This window comes from Mus caroli, chromosome 13 (assembly GCF_900094665.2).
Source record: "Mus caroli chromosome 13, CAROLI_EIJ_v1.1, whole genome shotgun sequence".
NCBI lineage: Eukaryota > Metazoa > Chordata > Mammalia > Rodentia > Muridae > Mus > Mus caroli.
In genome coordinates this window covers 11406991-11428942 of record NC_034582.1, presented here as the reverse complement: position 1 = coordinate 11428942, position 21952 = coordinate 11406991, and the positions used below count along the sequence as shown (strand labels likewise).

Below are 21952 nucleotides of genomic sequence, written 5' to 3'. Positions count from 1 at the left end.
AGAAACTTAGTATACCCGAGATATAAGATACAATTTGCAAAACACATGAAACTGAAGAAGAACGAAGACCAAAGTGTGGACACTTTGCCCCTTCTTAGAACTGGGAACAATCACCCATGGAAGGAGTTACAGAGATAACTGGATGTAACCCATGTAACCCATGTAACCCATGGAAGGAGTTACAGGAGTTTGGAGCTGAGATAAAAGGATGGACCATCTAGAGACTGACATATCCAGGGATCCATCCCATAATTACCCTCCAAACGATGACACCATTGCATACACTAGCAAGATTTTGCTGAAAGGACCCTGATATCGCTGTCTCTTGTGAGAATAGGCCGGGGCTTAGCAAACACAGAAGTGGATGCTCACAGTCAGCTATTAGATGGATCACAGGGCCCCCAATGGAGGAGCTAGAGAAAGTACCCAAGGAGCTAAAAAGATCTGCAACCCTGTAGGTGCAACAACATTATGAACTAACCAGTACCCCGGAGCTCTTGACTTTAGCTGCATATGTATCAAAAGATGGCCTAATCGGCCATCACTGGAAAGAGAGGCCCATTGGACATGCAAACTTTATATGCCCCAGTACAGGGGAATGCCAGGGCCAAAAAGTGAGAATAGGTGGGTAGGGGACTTGGGGGTAGAGTATGGGGGACTTTTGGAATAGCATTGGAAATATAATTGAGGAAAATACGTAATAAAAATATTTAAAAAAAAACAACCAAAACAATAATTTTATTGAGCAGAAAGATTTGCTGCTTGGGAGTAACTCAGTGGAAGAGCACTCATTTTCCATACAAATGGTCTTGGATTCTTTCCCCCGAGGCCCCAAAGTAAAACAAGGAGAAAGAGTGCATTGGGGTTAATGTGTTCAAAGGGCCCATTCTGTATTCTACAATCACTTGGTTTCACTATGTTTGGGGCCTCTGGCAACCCAGTTCATCATATTGGGAGCATATGACCGAGGTAACCTTGTAATCTTATGGTATAGGAAGAGTTAAAGTCATAGTCTCACCTTTAGGTGATTTCCACAATTATATAACTTCCTTCCTAAAGGCCCTACCTTCTAAATATTTCCATGCTTCCCAATAATGCCATGTGCTATAGAATAAACCTTCAACACATGAGCCTTTAGGAACATGTATGTCACTACTCAAAGTGTTCTCAAATCATGGCATCATCTGTGAGCTTGTCAAAATGCAAAATTTTGGGGTCTCTCCTAAACCTCTTTTGGTATTTTAAAAAGTTCTTTCTCCAGGTGATATGAGTGAGTACATTAAAGTTTGAGAAGCTCTTACCAAGAAAATGTTGATGTCATATATCCTATTCAGTGTTACCAACATAGTCTTTATCCATTGTGCACTTTTCTATTTTAGAACAGTAGGTCAAGAAAGATTTGTTAAGGGCATTTACTGCTTTCACTTTATAAACTGCCTTTGTAATCAAGTTCTAGTTACCTGTAAACAGAGTGAAGAAACCTAGTCTACCCATTCGCAAACTGTGGGCAGATAGAACTCATCCCAACAAGGTGCTCAAGCAAGACCCAAGATAGAAATAAGCATCTCTTCTTTTTTTCTGCTAAAACATCTCAAAACAACAAAACAAAACAAAAGAAAGCAAAAAAAAAAAAAAAACCCAACAGATTATTCCTATGTCTTTTCTGACTTAGGTAAGACCATAGCAATCAATCACAAATCATATTTTTTTTCCCAGTGAACACACATTTATTACCCTTCTCTGCTACTTTTTGGCCGAGCCAATTAGATTCTTTGTGACAAGGGTAGGTTGAAGGTGTTCATGCAAGAGGAGAAACTCTGCAAGGCTCTTGACCTAACAGGCGTTCAGGAAGAGGTGAGTGGTTCCCAGAAAACAATGCAACAGTAACAACAACAATAATGTAACATCTCTTTCAGAGTAACCAAATGGCATTCATGATTTGTGTTTAAGAAATGTGACTTAATTCTCAATGAAGAACAAGAGGCTGAATTGTTTTTTTTTTCCCCCTCTATTTTTAGACTTCAGATGGCACTGGCTAGAATGGTTGCGGGAGACATCCCCCCTTTCCTCTTTTTTTTTTTAATTTATTAGGTATTTTCCTCAATTACATTTCCAATGCTATCCCAAAAGTCCCCAATACCCCCCCCCCACTCCCCTATCCACCCATTCCCATTTCTTGGCCCTGGCGTTCCCCTGTCCTGAGGCATATAAAGTTTGCAAGATCAAGGGGCCTCTCTTTCCTCTGATGGCTGACTAGGCCATCTTCTGATACATATGCAGCTAGAGACACGAGCTCCAGGGGCTACTGGTTAGTTCATATTTTTAAAAGACACTTATATATCAACTCAGATTAAACTTTGTTACTTTTAGTTCTCCAAACTGTCCTCTGTAAATATAAATGTTTTCCTGGCTTTTTAATATTATGTTGCTCTGATATGTCAGCCCTACATGTAGGACAGGCAAAGAACAACACTATGACTTTTTGGATGTAGAAACAATTTAGTGGTATCACGTAGCCATGTGTACTAATGCTTTTGATGCTCTATAGTTATAACTAAGCCATTTAGATGATTCAAATTACTTTTTAGTGTGTTTGTGTTACTCATTTTCAGGCCAGACTTGTAGGATTAATAGTAAGTGTTGGAATATCTAACCTAAGAACTGTAAGCACGTTTATGTGCAGGGAGAGTCAAACACTGATTTTCTTCAGGCTTCTGTTTACAAGAATAAGGAAACATTATAAATACTAAGCAATGACCTCCAAAACCCAGAAGACTAAAGGATAAAGGAAAGGGCTCCTTATGAATTTCTGGTGGACCACAGTTGGTGTTCTGCTCAGTATCTAACAGAGTGCTAGTCATCTCTGCAAGTACACGTGAACAACAAAAGACTCAATTTAGACAACTATGCAATTGCCATTGGCTAGTTCACAAAAGACATCTCCAAGGATTTCCTGTAACAAATGGGCAAAGTTTGAAATGAGAACAAAGAGTCTGTATTGGGTAAACTGGAAGAAACTGAATTGAGACTTAATAGGAAAGCATTTACAAACAAAAGCTAATAAAATCTAGGAAACCAACTGGTTCCAATCAGCCTGTACAACCTATCTTTCCAGCAAAACTTGGAGCACCAAAATGTAGAATAGATGAAAGAGGAAGCTTTGCCTCTTAAAAATAGCATTCTGGGTTGTGGCATTTTCCCAGGACTGGTTGAATATTTGTTATTACTATTTATGTGAGGAATATTAAAGAAACACATGAAGTAATTCATACTGACTAGAACACCTTCCAGCTTTGGACCCATTTACATTTAAAACACATTTTGAATGGCAGGAAGTCAGCCAGATATTGAGTTCATTCTGGTGGCACACGGCAGTTTATCTTATCTCACTGTAACTCACTGAAGAAGACATCGCTGCTCCAGTTTGAGTTACAAACAGGAAGACATTGATGCTATTTATAATTAGCTGAAAGGAAAAAAAAGTCCCAAGCAGATGTAAGCTTGATCATAAGGATAAAGAGGATTATTTTCCTTAGTCCCATTTCTTGTTCCTTAAACTACCCAAGCATGTTATAGTAAAATAGCAAATGTCATCTCTCTTCATGAAAATCAGATCATTTCATAAAGAATGATGTGAAAATTTGGCAAATTTCCATCAATACCTCTCAAACTGAAAGCATGTTGCTTTATTCTTCAAAATAATCCTTTTTAAAGCAGAAGCTAAACATTTCAATCTTTCACAATAGCTTCAAAAAACAAAATACGGAGCAAAGAAATCTAACCAAGGAGGTAGAAGACCTCTACAATGAAAACTTTTAAAATATCAAGAAATGAAAGAAGACACAAGAATTTTGATAGATTCCCCTTCACATACTCATGTATCAATAGAGTTTCTATGAGCATGGCTATATTACCTAAAGCAATGCACGAAACCCAATGGCATTGTCATAATACTGGAAAAAGAAAATATGATGTCTGGATAAAAACACAAAAGTACCCTGAATAGCTATGGCAGTCTACAGCACAAAGAACAATGCCATAAATGTCACACAGCTTATGTCAAATTGTACTGCAAAGCCGTAGGCAAGAATAACATGGCACCAGCACAAAAACAAACATGTAACACTGGAATAGAGCTGAAAGCTCACTCAGCAACAACCCAGGTTTTGACAAAGATGTCAAAAATACACATTGCAGAAAAAGAGAACCTCTTCAGCAAATGATTCTAAGAATATTAGGTATATACATACAGAAGAATAAAACAGTATCTGCTTCTCTTACCTAGTATAAAATCAGTTGAAAATGGATCAAAAAAGTGGATATTATCCCAGAAACTTAGAATACCCAAGACACAATTTGCAAAACACAAGAAAATCAAGAAGAGTGAAGACCAAAGTACGGATACTTCATTCCTCCTTAGAATAGGGAACAAAACACCCATGGAAGGAGTTAAAGAGACAAATTTTGGAGCTAAGACGAAAGGATGGACCATCCAGAGACTACCCCACCTGGGGATCCATCCCATAATCAGCCACCAAACCCAGACACTATTGCATATGCCAGCAAGATTTTGCTGAAAGGACCCTGATATAGCTGTCTCTTGTGAGGCTATGCCAGTACCTGGCAAATACAGAAGTAGATGCTCACAGTCATCTATAGGATGGAACACAGGGCCCCCAATGGAGGAGCTAGAGAAAGTATCCAAGGAGCTGAAGGGGTCTGCAACCCTATAGGTGGAACAATAATATGAACTAACCAGTATCCCCCAGAGCTCGTGTCTCTTGCTGCATATGAAGCAGAGGATGGCCTAGTTGGCCATCATTGGGAACAGAGGTCCCTTGGTCTTGCAAACTTTATATGCCCCAGTACAGGGGAATGCCAGAGCCAAGAAGTGGGAGTGGGTGGGTAGGGGAGCAGGACGGGGGGGGTGTGTAGGAAACTTTCAGGATAGCATTTGAAATGTAAATAAAGAAAATATCTGATAAAAAAGAAAAAAGAATGAATATCAAAATAGGATGGGTTGAGAAATGTCAATATTCTTATAACTATGATGGAAAGCTACCTCCTGGACTTTTGTCAACTTCTTGGCCTTCTTACTGTGGTCAGCTTCATCAACATGCTGAGAAAGGGGGGTGAGGAATAATGATTCCATTACCATGTAGTCATGACTGCAAACAAGCCTCCATCTGTAATTTAAAACATGTGAGTATCCACTAATCTATCTATCTATCTATCTATCTATCTATCTATCTATCTATCTATCTATCCATACATCCATCCACAAACATATATATGTATATAGGTTTAAATAAAATTCCTTTATTAGCAAAAGAAAGAAAGAAAGAAAGAAAAAAAGAAAGAAAGAAAGAAAGAAAGAAAGAAAGAAAGAAAGAAAGAAAGAAAGAAAGAAAGAAAAGAAGATGGATCAAAAGCCTTCATGTAAAAGCTGAAACCATGAGGCAACTAAGGGAAAATGCTTTGAGAAGTAGGCAAGGACAGGGACTTTCTGGAAAAGTCTCTCAGAGTCAGGAAATAATTGTAACCATTACAAATGAGATCATATGCCGGGCATGGTGGCACACGTCTTTAATCCCAGCACTTCAGAGGCAGAGGCAGGCAGATTTCTGAGTTTGAGGCCAGCCTGGTCTACAGAGTGAGTTCCAGGACAGCCAGAGCAATACAGAGAAATCCTGTCTTGAAAAACCAAAAAACAAACAAACAAACAAATAAACAAACAAACAAAAAACAACAAAAACCCACAAATGAGATCGTAAAAAACTTAAAAGCTTCTGAACAGCAAAATTAACTACCAGAGAGTGAAGAAGCAACTCACAATATGGAACACAACATTTGCCAACTACATGTCTGACAGCAGATGAACCTAGAATTTGTAAAGAACTCCAACAAGTGAAAACAAAAAGCCAAGGATGGATTGAAACATAAGCAAAGTACAACATAGTACATCTATACATCATTGTACTTAACTTGTAATTTGCATATATGCATCATGTGTATGTATGATAATACACATAAATAAATACAAATAAATACAAAGCCAATGATCATAGTTTAAAAAATAAAAACAAAAAGATCAGCCAAGAGAATAAATGCTCCCAGCTGTCTGGGGTGTCCCACTATGTGGCTTTTTTGCCTTCCAGAGTGTGATAAACACATTTGTGCCAATGTAGCAGTCTAACTCAAGCTGGGTTGTCCATAGGATTGGTTGGAAAGTCACTACATACCAGGGTCATTTGCATTACAAGTGTAGAGGTTGAGTTCAGCTTCTAACCACCTGCCTTTCTACAGAGGCTGGTCTGATATCACATACCTTGAAGCTGACCTTCTAATCTAGAGTTTTTGGCACAGTTTGCCTCACCCTGAGTTCCTCATTAAAATAACTCTAGAGACCATCACAGGTCATTTCAGAAGCATAACCTCGAGAGTCTCAGAGATTCACAAGTGTGGCAAAGACACTTGGGACCCCAAGGTCCAGGGTTCCCTCTCACTTTCATGTAGTACTTCAACTTTCAGTCTTTTTAGAGACATCCATACTGATTTCTACACATCAATTTACAAATCTTTCAATATCATTCTTCTACTGTTCACCCCAGTCACGTGTTTTCTTGTTTTTAACCATTTTGATTGCAAGGACAAAGAATCTCATCCATCCACACAGAAAAGTGAAATCATGGAATTTTCTGGAAAATAGAAGAAACTGGAGCTAGAGAAAGTACCCAAGGAGCTAAAGGGAACTGCAACCCCATAGGTGGAACATTATTATGAACTAACCAGTACCCCGGAGCTCGTGTCTCTAGCTGCATATGTATCAGAAGATGGCCTAGTCGGCCAGCACTGGGAAGAGAGGCCCATTGGTCTTCCAAACTTTATATGCCTCGGTACAGGGGAACGCCAGGGCCAAGAAGTAGGAGTGGGTGGGTAGGGGAGTGGGGGGAGGGTATGGGGGACTTTTGGGATAGCATTGGAAATTCAAATGAAGAAAATACCTAATAAATAAAAAATAAGAGAAAAAAAAAGCAAAGAATGCCAGACTTAGAAGACATTGTCTTGCATTTTTTCTCACATGCAGATCCCAGAATTTAACTTTTATATACTTGCAATATGTATGTGGGAGGGGATAAGCTGTGAAAATAGAAGTGAGATCAGAGATGGGAAATAGAAGTATTAGGACTAGGATGGAGAGAAGAAAACAGGAAAGGATGGAAATGGAATGCTAGAGACAGAAAAGCAGAGGGAGGACTGTGGGGGAAGAAGAGGGCCAAAGGAAGAGCAGGGAAGATGGAGGCAGAAAATAAAGTCTATCTCTGTGTGTATGCATGTGCTTGTGCTTGTGTGTGTGTGTGTGTGTGTGTGTGTGTGTGTGTGTGTGTGTGTGTAAATGCCATAATGAAAGTCATTCCTTCACTTATACTTTTATAACTTAAAACAATTTAGCTAGAATATTTGACTCAACATTAGCAATTTAATACCTGCTGCCTGAACCATAAACTTCAAGTATTTTACTCCAATTTCCTTCATTGTTCTATGTTAATATGACCTAGTGTTACATAATTTGGTTGTAATACAACCTCCACTGTAATTCTGTACTACATTTTGGATTTTTAAAAACTATTTTCCAGATTACTGAATCTCTTTTCAAAAGTATCTAACCTGGTATTTATACAAACCATTAAATGTTTCATTTAAAAGTCCCAACATTTTTTTGCTGTAGAGTTTTGAGTTTCTATTTATGTATTTATTATGTATATAGAGTTCTTCCAGCATGTACACGTGCACATCAGAAGAGCGAATCAGATTTAATTATAGATGGTTGTGAGACACCATATGGTTGCAGAAAATTGAACTCAGAACCTCTGAAAGATCTGCCAGTGCTCTGAGCCATCTCTTCAGTCCCTCAAGTTTCTTTTTAATTAGACTTTTTCTTTGTTAGGAATGCTCTCTTCTTACATTGTAATTCACATCCCTTTTAAAATTTTAATTTCAAAAATATTTCCTATTCTTTCTACTTTTACGTTAAATGGTAGCATGCTAATTCTTACACTTACAACTTCTGTTGTGTCTTCCTAATTTTTTTAATCATAGTTTATTAGCATTCATCCTTTGTGAGGATGATAGGTCCTGTGAGAAACCTGATTGCTTCTGGTAATATCAATGAAAGGAACGATTCAACTGAGACTCAGGAATTTTATCAGCTTGCTTTTTAATGTCTCCCACAAATTCTCTTGGTAGAACTAAAAGCTTTGGTGTCATATCTCACACATGGTACTTGGGTCCCAGTAGCAAGGGAAAGAAGAAAAAACATACACAGGGAATTATGTTCAATGAGGCTGGGATCATGTGAGTTTCTCTTACTGCTTTAACTGAGACCTCAGCATGCTTACTATGTATAGCATAAGGGAAGCAGTTGGCTACTCTCTTTAGGGTATCTCTATAGGAGCAGTCTTAGTCCATAACTATGTGAGGAGGAAGCCACAGTTGCTAGTGTTCACATACTCTGGGCCTTTTGTTTCTGCAGTCCTAGACAGACTTTGTTCATGGTAAAAACCATTTACTTAGGACTGCCCCTTCTTTGGGTTCCTACACTCAGTACAAATATAATCTTTGTGTATTAATTATGACAAATCATGTTACTTCTCAAGTCTTGTGGGTAGAATTTCTTCATTCTCTTTCATAGACATGTCAGTTCTCAAGATTCTTAATACAAAAAAGCTAAATTCCATCTTTCTGTTCTTGTGAGAAAAGGGAACACACAGAAATCTGCCTTCCCTTGACCTGGTTCGCCTCCATTTGTCCTAAGCCTCAGGGCCTCTCTGCCCCTTCTATCCTAGCATGGGCTGGCCATGTGATTAGCTTCGCCTCTTTCCTGTCCTGGTGAAACTCCTCTTTTGTACATAATAAGGGTTTAAGGTAGGATGTGTTATATTCCATTGTTCAATGTATAGATGTGCCTTTGCAGTCTGCCAGGCAGATACTTTGTCATTCATCCTCTGAGATCCTGGATGTGTTCATATCTTCATGGTGTTTAAAATACACTTGAGGTTACCTACTTGGTCATATTTCCAGTTTCATAAATTGTTTGGGTTGAGCACAAACAAGTATATCTCAACTAGTAAAAATCCTACCCTTTTTAGAAGTGCAAGCATCAGCAATTTGTATCCAAGTACAATGTAGTTTCCTAATGTCTTCATTAATGAATATGTATAAATACAATGGTCAAGAACAGAGTAGAAAAGAATGTTAATTATGTCATATATGATTATATATGCATAATCACGTTAACATCCATATTTATAGAACTACCTACATAGCATTTAAAGCTCAATATTTGAACTCAGCATTTGAAAACACAAAATACATCCTCCCTGTGCTCTCATGGCTATTTACAGATGTGCTGACTGATGGAGATATGAGTGGCTTGACAACCAGGATTCCAGCAGAGACTAAACACAGCTATGCTCTGCTCTCCTGCTTCAGTTCTGATGTTGTAAGCAAGTCTCTCATCACTATGAATCTAATTCTACGCATGTTGTGTGTTTATACACTTTGTAGTGATTTTAGTGATTTTTATGTTCTCTGTGCATACTGGCTAAAAGGCTGTCTGGTGTCCCTAAACCTAAGAAGGCTGTGGGATCTGTCTCCTGAAAAGTGTGTGTGTATGTGTGTGCTATTTACTGTGCACTAATGATATAGAGAGATGATAGATAGATAGATAGATAGATAGATAGATAGATAGATAGATATGTCATTATATATGTGTGTGTGGGTATAGTGTATATATGTATATATATACACATACTTAGAGAGAGTATGTAGTTTTTAAACAGAAATACTTAAAATATAATTCTGTGTTATATATTAATGTGTTGTTAAAATGTTATGACCAGAAGCTCAAAAGCCCTAATTCTGTTTTTCTCCTTAGAATGTTAGCTTAATGTTTACAATTTTATACAACATTACTAGAGCAGATAATGAGATCAGGCTTATATTCATATAAAGTAAGAGAAGGAGTTAGAGAGAGAATGAGACACACTCACACACATGACTGGGAAAAAATAAATGATAGATAAAAAGAGGGGAAGAAGGAGAAAAATCACCAGGGAATAGATGTTGGTGATTTCTTTGAGGGGTAAACTCCAGGCCTCACAGCTGTTAGACTGGTTTACTTTGCACCAACCTCAGTTCCTTTCTATTGATCTAGGTCTCCCTTAGGGGACATGCCGAACAAAATCTTCCAACCTAGCATGAGAACTCCCATGATTCATCTCCTCGGTAAGCCACATCTAGATGGTTTGATGACTGTGGTATTCCTTTGATTTTTCAAACTTCTAAAACTTTTCTGAAAGATGCATTTGTGTTCTCTCAGCTTATAAAGCATCCGCTCCATTTCAGCTATCACAGAGGAAAAATTTATTAACATCAGTTAACATTTTTTAAATTAAGTAATAGCTTGTACTTGAATAACAATTAATATTGGGGGAAAGTAATTGTTTTTTGGTTAGGCTTTCAGAGTTCGGGAACAAACTTTAGGGGGAGGCAAGATACCACACCCAGAGCTCACATATAGCAAGACCATAGGACTCACAGGGTTATGAACAGTGCTCTATATTTGGCTTAACAGATACTTGGAGTAGTTGTGAAATTAGAAAGCAATGTCTTCCCTTTCAATCTCTATAATACTTTTCTGTATGTCAATTATAAACATAACACTCTCTTTTCATTCCAAGGCTATAAAAGGCCATGAACATCCTTGCTTAGAAAGGTGAAGAAATTTACCAAGCATGGGAACCCTAGTTTAGTCAACCTCAAATTTTCCTAACCTAAATTCATGGTGTATCCATGGCACTATGGACAGAGATCCTGTGCAAAAAGAGAAAGTAAAGTTCAAGTCCAAAACAGCACTACTCGTGGGTTTGCATTTGGGATGACATCTTCCCAGAAGAAAAAACATTACACCATTACCTCTGAACATACCTAGTGGTATGGTTGATCAATATACTCCAGTGTCATAATCAAACAAACTACTTCTCAGATAGTTTATGATTTCAGAAATCTGTCTCCTCAATAGCAATCTTAGAATCCAGAGAATATTACTAAAGTTGCTTCAACCCTTGGTGGCTTCGACTCAGTCATGTTTTCCCACCCAAGGCTGGTTTCTAGGCCAACCAGTCTTTCCTCTCTGTTATATACAAGAGGAAGGAGTCTGTGTTGTTCTTCATTCTCACTTACAGAAACCAATGGCATGTTTCTAAGGCCAATTGCAGAGGTGATGTCAGAAAATGATAGGGTTACCAGGAAGCAAATTTCCAATCCAATGACAAAATTATCTTGATCCAAAAGTAATGAAGTTACACACTTATGGGTGTTTCTGTGAGTGTTGAGAACAGCCTAAAGGAGAGAAAATTCATGAATTAAGAGCTGAAGGTCATATATAAGGAAGCTGCAGTGTTTTGAATAAAAACGGCTCCTATAGGCTCATACAGATTGGCAGTATTGGGAAATGTGGCCTTGTTGAAGTAGGTGTGTCATTGTTGGAGGAAGTGTGTCACTGGGGAGTGGGCTTTGAGATTTCAAAAGCCCAAGCACAGCCTAGAGGCATTATCTCTTCCTGCTGCCTGCTGATGCGATGTAGAACTCTCAGCAGTCTCTCCAGCACCATGTCTGCCTGGATTCTGCCATGCTTCCTGACATGATATTGGACTAAACTTCTGAAACAGTAAGCAAGTCCCATTTAAAATTTTCCTTTATAAAAATTGCCATGGCTGTGGTGTCTCTTCACAGCAAAGAAATGTTAAATAAGACAGAAGGTGGTACCAAGGACTTAGGGATGACTGTGACAGGACTGACCATTTTTTTTTTTGGTAGAATGTGGACTTTTTGATTTTGGATTAGGAAAGCAATTGAACATTTTAAGTGGAGCGTAATTGCCCATCCTAGTTGCATCAGGGAAGAGAGTATGGCTAACAACAATGTAGATTATGAGAGCCTAGCTCAAGAGGTTTCAAAGGAGAAGAGAATTAGTCAGTGACCTAGAGATTACTCTTGTGATGTTTGGATGAATAATGTGGCTGCTTCCTGCCCTTGTCCAAAAATGTCTGCTTTATAACAGGCACTTCACACACACACACACACACACACACACACACACACACACACATACTCTCTCTCTCTCTCTCTCTCTCTCACACACACACACACACACACACTCACACACAAATACCAACATTATTTTGGTTTTATTTGTTTTGTTCTTTAGCATGATGATTACTTTACTCCATGATAAAAATATTTTAAAAATTAATAATGACAAAGTCTTTGAATGCATAAATGATGGATAGTGAACTAAAACAATAGACTAATTTATAATACTATAATGCTACAGTTTTGAAAAAGCAGGCAGGAATGAGCTGGACTTCTAAAATTACACTAAAGATTCTGAGGTATTAATTGAGCATCAAATGTTTTGGAATGCTTAAGAAGAGGTACTTGCTGAAATCCTAGAACTCAATGGCTAACCCATGCTACTCAGGGTCCTTTCTAGAGCCATTCTTCTCTGCCATAATAGGAATATATGTGTGTGTGTGTGTGTGTGTGTGTGTGTGTGTGTGTATTAATCTTTACCTATCCTAAATCAGATAGGGGAATAATTTCCAATGTATATAAAGAACTCAAGAAGGTGGACTCCAGAAAATCAAATAACCCCATTAAGAAATGGGGTGCAGAGCTAAACAAAGGATTCTCACCTGAGGAATACCAAATGGCTGAGAAGCACCTGAAAAAATGTTCAACATCCTTAACCATCAGGGAAATGCAAATCAAAACAACCCTGAGATTCCACCTCACACCAGTCAGAATGGCCAAGATCAAAAATTCAGGTGACAGCAGATGCTGGCGAGGATGTGGAGAAAGAGGAACACTCCTCCATTTTTGGTGGGATTGCAAGCTTGTACAACCACTCTGGAAATCAGTCTGGTGGTTCCTCAGAAAATTGGACATAGTACTACCGGAGGATCCTGCAATACCTCTCCTGGGCATATATCCAGAAGATATTCCAACCGGTAAGAAGGAAACATGCTCCACTATGTTCATAGCAGCCTTATTTATAAATAGCCAGAAGCTGGAAAGAACCCAGATGCCCCTCAACAGAGGAATGGATACAGAAAATGTATCCATTTACTCAATGGAGTACTACTCAACTATTAAAAAGAATGAATTTATGAACCTGGACTAGCATTTTTCCTGCCTGAATGTATTTTCGTATGAGATCAGAGATTGGCTTGGCAGGTAAAAAGGAAAGTGTTCTAGTTTCATGTTTGTTGTTGTCATAAAATATCCTGATCAAAAGGAAGAAAAGGTTTAAAGACCTTTAAAGGAAGCCAGACTTCCTTCGTTTACAATTCTAGGTTTCAGCCATCACTGAGAGTAAATCAAGGCAAGAACTGAGGGTAAGCAGCTAGACACAGCATGTTTCCTCAGGAGCAGAGAAAACTGAATGTACCCATGCTGCCTCTTCACATCTTCTATACAGCATTGCCTGTAACGCATAAACTCAGCTCAAGTCAAAGAAATGCAGCAAGAGCCATGGAAGGTGCTGTTGGCTGGCAGGTGAGCAGGGTGATGCTCAGCTAGCTTTTCTATACCATTGAGGATCACCTGCCTAGGCAATGGTACCGCAAGTAGTAGGCTAGACCAATCAAAACAATTCTCTACAAAAATACATCGGGATAATATGAAATAAAAATTGTCCCATTGATACTATCTTTCCAGATTATTCTACATTGTGCCATGTTTACAGTTCAAGTTAGCCAGGGTAGGAGATGGGCAGATACTAATGAAAAAGAATGTAATATTTTAAGAGTAATCGAGTACATTGCCTTTAAGAGAAGGTTTGGACTTTTGTAAGGAGAAGTAACCATTTCTGTAGTGTCAAAGAACTCTAGGGAAATTGCTTAGAAGTTATGATGCAACAGCATGGATATTCTGTTGACACATTAGGGATCTCAGTACTTCTCAGTCAGGGCCCAGCTGTAAGCTTAACTGCCTTCCCAAGGTTAATAGCCTTCCATGGAATTTGACTACCCCTAAAAAAAAAAAAAAAAATCCTGGGGCTGGCCCTAGACTGTTTTGCCTTCCATATGCAGGAGCTGGGAGCCTTTCATAAGCTGGCAGAGAGGTCCCTCTGGCTTTCGCATTTCACTTCAGATTAGTGACTAGCCACTATCAGCTTTCCCTGTTTTCCTAAAGTAACAGTAGTTAGATTCATAGTCCTGATACTGCTTTTCTTAAGCCTCTGAGCTCCCTCTCCTGCATTCCTGGGTGACCTATGGTGCTCCATCCACCCCCTAATGAAGGGTATTTAATGTTTGGAGGATAGTAGTTGGTTCTGTTTTCAAAGTCCATTTTAATATATATTCCCAAGGCCCCTATCATCAGCTACAATAACTATTTTCCAGGATAATGAGTTGAATGATAACCTCATAAAAATATATCTATCTTCTCACAACTTGTAAATGTGATTTAATTTTGAAAAAGGACCTTGAGGATAAAGTAAGGTTTAAAGTCATGAAATGAGATCATTCTAAATAACCATATGGGCCTTAAATCCAATTACAGTTGTTCTTTTCATAAACACACAGAACAGAAATAGGAATAATGACAGCGGCAGACATGACAGTGATGTGGCTACAAGCCAAGGACAGATAACAATCACTGGCAAACAGCAGGAGCTAGAAGAGAGAATGGTAAATTTTTCAAACTACAGAATGCAATGAAGTTGGATTTGTAATGAAAATATCGTACGATACACAAAGGAAACCTGCATGAACTTTGCACGTAAGTAATGGATGAAACTAGAAAATATACTGAGTGAGGTGACTCAGTTTCAGAAAAATAAGTACCATATGTTCTCTCTTTTGTGATTCCTATTTCCAATCTTCAGATATGAGTATAACCTGAAGCAACAACAGGAACCAGAGAATCAACAAAGAAGTTAATGGTGAACTACAAATAATATGGAGGGAAAATAAGGAAATGGGAAATGTCAAAAGTGGAGGGAGGGGAATAGTAGGGAGGAAAACAGGATGCAGGGATCAGAAAAGCACTAAAGATTCTTTAAAAAGCCATAGCGAGTTACATTATTTTATGTTTACCTAAAATTATATATAATATATGCAAATATATTTAAATGAAGTTATACCACTTGGGGTGATAATATTCCAAAGGCAGGGACCAGGCATGAAAAAAAATCTTCTTTGGAGATGTTGGTCAAGAGAATCCAAGAGACTCCAAAACAATATATGCCATTGTCTTTGGTTGCTTTCCAGAATTTAAAGAAACCATGACTCAGGACACAGGACTTAAATGAATTGATCTGTATCAGTGATCTGGAAACCTACTCTGAGAATTTGTTTCATAGCATTTGTAGTTATATGTAAACTACCAAGGCTGAGTGAAATAATTATGAGTGTTGCCCACCTGTGAAGCCTGCAATTCACAATAAATGACCATCATGTACACCCAAAGATGCAATAATGGCACTCATGCATGTGTGGTAACCAACAGCTGTGTAATTGGATGCAAGGCAGGTTCAGCAGGAGAAAATTCAGGCCTGTACCATAAATGATGCTGATAAGGATATGCAACCTATAAGAACCTACTGCTGCCACTTTCCCAAATACTCAAATAAGTGTAGCTCTCACTTCATCAAGTAGACAGAGATGATGATAGAAATCCACAGTTGGTCAATATTCAGAGAACAACTGACTACAGGATGCCCAGCCTCAAATAATACATCTATAATACAACCCCTATACCAATGGCTCAAGAAATACCCTAAAAGAGGAAGCAAAAAAGACTGTGTGATCCAAAGAAGTCAGAAGTCTTTGAATGAATCAACTAGATATGACAAGAAAGCTATCCCCATAAAATCTTAACAAACCTGGAGGATGGCAACACAGTTTTACAAGACAAAACTGTGGAAAACAGAATTCATCAGACTCTACACCTATAGAACTACAAGCAACTAATGACTGAAGCTGAGAATCCATCTTCTCCAGGTAATTGGCTGTACAATATGAAGTGATCAACCTAAAACATGTATACATATACATGTATATATACATATACGTGTGTGTGTGTGTGTGTGTGTGTGTGTGTGTGTGTGTGTGTGTGTAATCCAGGATTTAGGGAGTGGCAGGAGGAACATTAAGAGGTTGGGAGAATAGAAAGAAGGGGAAATTATGAGACTACAGTATGATTTTTAAATTATTTTTAATGAAAATGAGTTAGAGAAATGGCTCAATAGTTAAGAATTCATACTTCTCTTGCATAGGACCCCAGTTTGAATCCCAGAACCCATGTCAGAGGGCTCACCACTCTCTACAACTTCAGTTCCAGAAGTCCTGATGTTTTGTTCTGTTTCCCTGGGCACTGGACTCATTTGTGTGCATCCACAGTGTGTACATATAATTTAAAAGGAATTTTAAGTATTCCATATTATATGATAAAACGCATGATAAGCCTAATTGCATTCCTTTTAGATTCAGTGTTATATTACCTACTAAAAACAAAGAAAACAAAGAAAATGTAAACGAAAATTTAAAAACCTACTGACTGGATTCTTGTTTGTCTTTGTTATGAATATTGTTCTGAGTAGACCTGGAGCTAGCTGATGTTAGAGGGTGAAATAACTGTCATTTTCTTAGTCACACAGTGAGCCAATGTGTCACACCAGAGGCCTTTTCCTTATTACCACAGGATGAAAGACAGGGCTGTCTGTTGTAATGAGGAAAATTCCCTAGTCTAAGGAAGCCACAGAAAGTCATAAGAACACTGAATGCCAGCATCATCATATGTTTATCTAAGAGACCTCGTGGCCAATTTGGTCATGCCGATCTTTCCCACTGCTCTTTTGCTGCTGGTTCATTCACAAAGACACTGAAAGGTCATATGTCTCATTGGAATTGGCAACTATGAGTTGAACACTGTCTTCTCATTATCTCCCAGCCTTCAGTCTGAGAGCTAAGAAAAAGTCAGATACACTCACTGGACCTAGAATTCCCACTGGCTTCTTTTCTTGCCTTTCTTTTCTTTTTGTCTTCCTTATTCTTGTGATTACAAATCATACATCTATATAGTAAACCAGATTTGAAATGTTTTTATGCAATAAGCAGCTCCTTAGCAACTTAACCATCTTATACCCAGCAAAGAACTATGAAAGCCTTATTTTCTATATTTGGCATGTTGCCTAAATGAAAAAAGGAGCAAACTTTCATTTTACCTTACCCTAACAAAGTTGATACATGAAAATACCAGTAGAATCAATGCAATGTGAACATCTAGATTTTATTTCTCATATAATCAACTGCGTGATCCTAGTAATTCAATAGAGTTAATGGTCAAATCACTGAGGAGAGGGTCTAATTCAACATAGCGGCAATCAATTTATTTGCTGTTAAAAAGATATAATTATTTATCTGCTTGTACTACATTAATAGTTACTCATAAGATATAGTCAAACACACAGGGGAACTGAGGGCTTTCCAAATCCCAGAATTTACAATGACAATCTCTACATACAAGGCATTTTAAAAAGAGGTTTTTGGGTTTTACCATTGAGTCCATATTTAGTGGTTCTGGTATAAAACAGACAATAAATATTATTTTTGAATCCAAAAATCCTGATCTTGGCTCAGCCTTGGTCCATCTGTGATTTTCCTCTTAAGTGGTGAATTCAGCCAGACATATGTCTGAATGTATCATAATTCAAAAGGATCACTGATTAAATCTTAAATAATTCATATCTAAGAACAAGCAAATGATTCAATAGTGCTTCAAGAATAAGCATCTCCAATAAAGAGAATAGGTGTATCACAATAAGCCTTAATATCACAGAACTGTGTGTTTCTATGTGACACACTGTACTCTAATCTCTATCATCTTGGCATGACAAATGCAACTAATCATTGCCACTAAAATAAAAAATCACCAATATGGATCGTGAATGTTTGAATTTTTTTATTTTTTGCAATCAAATCATGAAAAGATGAGAGATGAGACTATTTTATGGTATCTTAGTGACATTTATAAAGAAGCAAGAAACCATCAACACACGTACACACCCCAGAGTATCACTCCAACAGGCTTGGAGTCAAACAGTATCTTAGAGCATAAGAAAAGATTAAAAATGAGTTTCCAACCGGATTTATAAACTCTTCAAATTGTATCTTTCTTATTGATAGAGCTTGAGTATTTCAGGACGAATGAGCCAAAATACAAGTTTCCAAAATTGATGTGTAACCTCTAATAATATTTTACATCTTTCTAAGTGTTTAATCATATGAATAGAATGAGCTGAGAATCAACTTATCAGAGCACAGTGTGGCTGACATGCTCTAATGAGCATACTGAGCTCCCTCCAAAGTAAGGAAGGCTTTGAGAAACTCTGAAGAGAAAAATGTGGGGATATAAAGCTCTAGATTAATTTTTTTCCTTGCTTCTGATTTTCTATCTGTTACGGGATATTACATTGGGGAAAAAAAACCAAATAGCAAAGCAATCCTGAGCAAAGAAAAGAAGTACTGAAAGGATTTGCATTCCAGACTACAAGATACATTATGGAGCTATAAAGAGTGCTGGCACAAAAGCAAACATGTAGATCAATGGAACAAAATAGAGGGAACTTGTATATACATCCATCTGATATTTGACAAAGTGGCAAAAGATACTCTGAAGAAAAGGCAGCATCTTCAAAAATTGGTGCTGGGAAAACTGATGTCCACGTGCAGAAGAGTGCAATTAGACCTATGTCTATTACCCTATACAAAAACTAGATCCATGAGGATCGAAGACATCAATTTCAAACATGAAACTCTAAAACTATTAGCTGACAACATAGGCAGTACCATACAAGATACAGGTGCAGGAAAAGACATTCTGACTTCATTTGCCAAAGATTTAAGTGCAACAACTGGCAACAGGGCCCTTGTAAAATGAAAAGGCTTCCTTCTGCACAGGTAGGGAAATGAGACAATGAAGGAAAACCCCACAAGATGAGAAAGAAGCCATGTCAGTTATACATCATTATATATATATATGTGTGTGTGTGTGTGTGTGTGTGTGTGTGTGTGTGTGTGTGTGTGTAGGAAATTAAATAACTTGGGAGGGGACTCTAATTGAATAACTTGGAGGGAGAGAGGTCAATACAGGAGTAGGTAAGACAATGGACAAATGGACAAATAACACCAAGACTATTTGATAAAGCCTCATGAAATCCATATATATATATATATATATGAAGAGAGAGAGAGAGGACTAATATGCAAAATATGCAAAACTCAGAAAGCAGAGTCAAGAAAACTTATTACGCAGTTATCAAATGGGATAGGGATCTAAATGGTGAGTTATCAATAGAAGAAATAAAAGTAGCAAAGAAATACCTAAGAACATGTTCATTATGTTTAGCAGTTAAATTAATACAAATAATAACATTTCAATTTCATCTCACCCTGGCCAGAATGGCTAAGATCAACAGAACAAATGCCAAGTGCTTGTGAGGTTGTAGAGAAAGAGAACCCTTCAGTCACTTCTGGTAGAAATTCGAATTGGTACAATCACTTTGAAAATCAGTATACAAAGTCCTCAAAAAATTAAAAATATGTCTATCATAAAACCCGGATATATCACTTCTTGGTATATACCCACAGGACGTCTTCAGCTGTATTCACTGCCACCATATTCACAAGAGCAAGGAAAAAGCAACATCCTAAATGCCTTTTGGCAGATGAGCTGGTGGTGAAAATATGCATATACCAATGGAATACTAATTGAGCTGTAAACAAAACTGAAATTATGAAATTTTCAAGCAAATAAATGGACCTAAAAAGGATTATATTAAGTGATATAAGTCAGTCTCCGAAAGCCAAAAGCTCAGTGTTCTCTCTCATATGTGGTTTCTAGCTCCAAGTCTTCAGATGTGAGAATACAACATGGAATAACCACAAAACCCAAAAAGTATAAAGTGATGATAGGTCAGAGAGTCTTGAGTGGAGAATTGCAAGATAAAAATAATATAAAGTAGGAGATTGAATAACTTGGGAGAGGATTCTAACTGGAGGGAGGGAGGTCAATACAGGAGTAGATGAGACAATGGACAAATAACACCAAGACTATTTGATAAAGTCTCATGGAATCCAATTATTTCATATTTATGTAAAATTTATATAAATAAAAGTGAAGCCTCTTGGACTGATAATGCCCCACTATAGGGGAAAATAAACTAATGAAATAAACCAGTACTGGGCATGAGAAACTTCCTTTCAAAATGATTGGCTCCCAAACAATATAGATTATTAATGTAGACTTTGGTTGTCTCTCAGGGGATGGGAGTGGGACATTAGTGCTGAAGACTCCTCACGCTTCGGATGTAGACTGAATCGCCCCTGAAAGCTTCATTCTTCCATGGTTTCAGATCATACTATGAAGCTGACAATGATGGGAAGCCACAAATTGATCCTGCCCATACAACACTGATGGCAATTACAAGCAGGGCACGATATGCATAATGTGCAAAAAGTCGTACTCGCTTGTTGGCACAATTGGACTTAAGGTCCTCTCTCAGGAGGGAAGTCATATCTGGTACAGGACACCATTCCTGGATCTAGTGAGGTCACGGATCTTAGAAAAGAATCTACTATACTACAGTCATATTGTTAGGCCAGCATAATCTTACTACATTCTGAAACGCATATTTATGTCCACACATAAGCATAACTAACATAATACCAATAATTACCTCATCAAAGAAACATCTCCACAGCACATGGAGACCATCACAGAAAACCACAACTAGACATGATACATAGATCAACAGATCATGGAGAGGCTATGCTCAAGGTATGTACCTGCATCACAGCTACTACAACTATGGCTCAGAGAAGAGGTGGTAGAAAGAATGTAAGAGCCAAAATACCAGGAACTCTACTGTGAAATAGTCCCTCCTCAAAATAGCTGCATAAACCAGACCATGACAATGACAATATCAATGGACATTTAGACCTGAAAAGGAGAGAATTTTGCCAGGTAGACACACATAGACACAGAACTATAGACAACTGATTGCTGGAAAAAGAAATAGCCTCTCCCAGGGGAAAGGCCCTATTATTGGTTATCCAGTTAATCAGCCATGAAACCTTGTATACACAAACAACAAAACCAGACTCAGCAAGTAGGTTTCATAAATACAATATATATGCACATAACTACTTGTACATTTGTGCATATACATACATATGTATGAGAGTAACAATAACAAAGAAAAAAAGCTATCAATTTTGAAGAGGAAGGACAGGGCATAGTTTGAAAGAGGATATCTGGGACAGGCTAGAGGGCAGATGGAAAGTGTTACGATTCTATTGCAAAGAAGTTGAAAAGCAGCAGCAGAACTGCTTTGCATGGGTCTATGGTGCAATTTGACAATGTGACAGATACAAATGTGTCAAGATCCCAGGTGGTGCTCTAGCTGAGGACACACGGGTCCTCTCTTCCTCCTCCTCCTCCTCCACAACTGTAGATAGGCTATTGTCCTCTGCCCTAACTTTTTTTTTTGTTACATATTTTCCTCAATTACATTTCCAATGCTGTCCCAAAAGTCCCCCATACCCTCCCCTCCACTTCCCTACCCACCCATTCCCATTTTTTTGGCCCTGGTGTTCTCCTGTACTGGGGCATATAAAGTTTGCATGTCCAATGCTGCCCTAACTTTTATGTCAATGCAATTGAAGTTGGGAGCTGTGGATGAGCCTGCCATCTCTGCAGGTACCTCCCCTGGCCACTCTCACTCACAGAACTCACTCAAACTCCCAGACTTGCATTTTTAGTCTTTCTTTTTCTTTCTTTCTTCCTTTCTTTCTTCCTTCCTTTCTTCCTTCCTTCCTTCCTT

General features: G+C 38.0%; 1 pseudogene across 1 annotated transcript in view; it reads left to right on the top strand.

Annotated features, from left to right (window-relative positions):
- LOC115029097 overlaps window positions 1–21952 on the top strand; it is a 192978-nt pseudogene that overhangs the window by 92358 nt on the left and 78668 nt on the right. Inside the window, exons 2-3 of the transcript XR_003834674.1 lie at window positions 9405–9502; window positions 10217–10287. The product of XR_003834674.1 is annotated as a U1 small nuclear ribonucleoprotein C pseudogene (transcript). The remainder of the gene's footprint in view (window positions 1–9404; window positions 9503–10216; window positions 10288–21952) is intronic.